This window comes from Ochotona princeps, chromosome 3 (genome assembly GCF_030435755.1).
Source record: "Ochotona princeps isolate mOchPri1 chromosome 3, mOchPri1.hap1, whole genome shotgun sequence".
Taxonomy (NCBI): Eukaryota; Metazoa; Chordata; class Mammalia; order Lagomorpha; family Ochotonidae; genus Ochotona; species Ochotona princeps.
In genome coordinates, this window is record NC_080834.1 from 92,730,644 (window position 1) to 92,734,023 (window position 3,380).

The window sequence follows — 3,380 nt, forward strand, 5'->3', positions numbered from 1 at the left end:
ACCAGGCCAACAGTGGGCTAGACCAGGCTAGGCTGCAGCACCAATCAGTTCACATGAAAGATGGGGCTGAGGGTGCAACTGACCAGGCAGCTGCATCCACTGGTATGTGCATTGGCTGGTGCAGATGATAGACCAAACCTGATCCTGCACTAGCTGGCACACAGAGTCAAGTCTGAAGTCATCCCAAGCAAGGTTATTGGGGGACTCACCAACTAGGCTTCTGATTCAGACCCAGGCCACAGGGAAAGTCATAATATATGTGATCCAATCTTGGAGCGCACACATCAGGACTGGACCTCCCCAGTCAGTGATGCCTATGTGGTGGACACTGGGGACATGACAGCTTAACTAGGCCAGCAAAGGAAAGCATGTGCCTTGTCAGAGGATGGAAAGCAGAACGGTTGGACCACTTCCCTAGGCAAGCTTTGCAACATGGTCCTGGGACTGTGGATGCATTGAGATAGAGCTGATCAACTAAGAGACGTTGGAAAGAACACCCCAACCCTTATGCAACAAAGCCAACAACATCTCAGAAATATCGAAACTATTCAGTAACATCCTTGGCATACTCCACCCCACATCGGAGGCTCTAAGACATGACTGTCCCCCACGCCTGGGTGCTGAAGTAGTTTGATAGCAAGGGTGGCCCTCTCTTCTTCCCTCACTGCAAACACAGGAGAAAAGAGGGAAAAGAAAGAAAGAAAGAAAGAAAGAAAGAAAGAAAGAAAGAAAGAAAGAAAGAAAGAAAGAAAGAAAGAAAGAAACATTTGTTCTACCCACACTCCTTCTTGCCTCAACCCTCCCTACCCTAATGGGAAACATATGTATACATCCCTTTCAACTATGTAAATAATATTAAAAATAAAATATAAAAAGCAAGTGAAGCAATGGATGGGATCTCTCTTTCTCTCTCTAATAAATACTTCCTTTTAATGCAGCATGTCTCTGCAGCCCACACATTCCATCTCTGGAGCTTTCCTTTCCCAGGGCACTCTCCCAGGTTGCCAAGACACTTTGCCCATGATGTCTGATACCCTGCTCCCTTCAGGGTAAGATGTCTCTTTGTGCCATTCTGTGGTTGGCCACAATAGTTTGCAAAAATGACTTAATGGCACAGGGACACCTGTTCTTCCCTGTTTGCTCCTGTAATAAAAGGTCCCACTGGGCGTGAACAGCACCTCTCACCTGGGAAAGTTCGGAGGCTGGGCTGCTGTGAATGAGCGTAATGAAGGGCTTCTTCCCTCCAGAGAGAGATCAGCATCTTATCCCAGACAGGCCAGCTGGGATACCTACACAACTAAAGGGCACGGTAAATTACATGGACCTTCGGGAGCAGAGGAATAATAAAGGCTGACTAGCATGTCTGAAAAGGCAGGTGAATACATATTAAATGGTTGGCTGACACCACATTATAAAGCATGATATAGGATAGCCATGTTTCCAGACTTGATGGCCACTGTGTAGTAAAAGCTGTCGTTTATACCAAACAGGCCCTAAGTGTCGGGGGTAGGACTCCAAATAGGTCACATGACTGAGCTGGATTGCCCTCTTTTTTTATTGTTGCCAGATGCGGGGTGGATTGGGAGAATATTCAGCTCATCCACTTGAGGATCTGGGGGCATGACCACCAGCCGGTCCGGGGAATGTCTGCTGCAGCTGCTGCAAGGTTGGTGATAGATTTGCTCTTCACACACTGAGACTATACCTGCCGACTCTTTCTTCCTTCTCCCATGACATTCGGATAAAGGCTCTTTGGACATAGTTGTAAATCACTTTTGGGTGACCTCCAGGCCTTTTTTTTTTTTTAATTTATCTCTGTAGGTAGGATAACCTTCTGTTCCCAATCTAATCTTCTAAAGACCCCTCTCTTTCAACACCGATTTGGCCACATCTCTGTTTCCAAAGTACTTGAAAAATCTATATAATTTTGTGCTATAAATAATTTGCGAATATTCCTTTCCCATCTGTGATGGATACTCTTTGTCCCAATCAACCACATCATCATCTGTAAGCACCACCATATGGCATTCCCGTTCACCACTCTGGGCACTAGCTACCATGAAAGAGAGGATCATTTCTTCCCGATAAAATTCCAACTGTCCACAAGTACCATCATGCGATAACTCATGCATTAGGACACTGAGATCTCTTAACAATACTATATTCAAAATAGAGACAAAGATACTCACATGCTTCTCTCAGTTCAGGAATGGATATGCCATCAGGACAATGGATTATTCCTGCTTTATAGTAATCCAGAATGGCTTGAAACACAGTAGAACCAATTCCCATTGCGACTTCATACTCTTCCTTCTCATTGGGACGTGTACAGTTATGTTCACAGCCAGATCCAAACATCCTGCTCGGGATTGTGTTTGGCTGTGTGGTAAAGCTGCATGGGTCTACAACAAATCTAGTGTTATCCATTATTAGTTTTACTCATTCCAATATTCTTACATTCCGTGCTCCTTCTTTTGCATTTTTATATGCAAACACCATCTCTCCCGATGTCTTACAGCTGTCATCTGAACTTGACTGACTACTGTTTCTGCTGCCATGTCCAGCACTGCTAATGGAACCATTGGGGGATGCCTTCTGAGGATGAGGACTGCTTGGACGAGAACTATAATCTTTTTCTCTTCCAACATGGTGCTGTCGTGTTGGAAAAAGTAAGGGAAGTAACATTTCTAATACAAGGAGTAAGTTGAGACTGTTTTCATTAGAAGGATCTCGCGATCTGTCACTTGACCTTCGTCTGTCTCTTGATTGCTCATGTCCCCCACTGGCACCGTGTAGACTCATTTTGGTGTGGTCTACTCCTCCTTTAGCAACACGTGGGGGGTGCTGTAGTCCCCCAGTGAGCATCCGCGGAGGGTCAAAGCAAAGGCCAAGGCCAGGGACACCTCTGATTCCTCCTGAACCGGATCCCTCCAGAGCTTAGTTGGAGGTGGCCACTCCAGCAGCTGTGCCTACCAGAGTGACCGGGGTAGGTTGCCGTCCGGCTCCTCTAGTTGGATTGCCTTTTTACAACAATCCTGCCAGGTGGTTCCTGTCTTCACTCTCGTGGTAATGCGTCTGAAGATGGAAGCACAAAAGAAGCTCATCTGGACTCTGCACGATAGCCTAGCGGCTAAGTCCTTGCCTTGCATGTGCCAGGATCCCACATGGGCGCAGGTTTTAATACCAGTGCTCCCCGCTTCCCATCCAGCTCCCTCATCAAGATCCATTACAACAAACTGGCAGGGACTACAGCTCCATTTTATGGATGAAGAAGATGAGGCTTTTTTTTTTTAAGATTTCTTTTTATTTTTATTGCAAAGTCAGATATACAGAGAGGAGGAGAGACAGACAGGAAGGTCTTCCATCCATTGATTCACTCC

The 3,380-nt window shown here is 45.9% G+C and overlaps 1 pseudogene; it reads right to left on the reverse strand.

The window, feature by feature from the left end:
- Nucleotides 1-1,523: 1,523 nt before the first annotated feature.
- LOC101516798 (BTB/POZ domain-containing protein 10-like) lies at nucleotides 1,524-2,373 on the reverse strand (annotated as a pseudogene).
- Nucleotides 2,374-3,380: the final 1,007 nt, after the last annotated feature.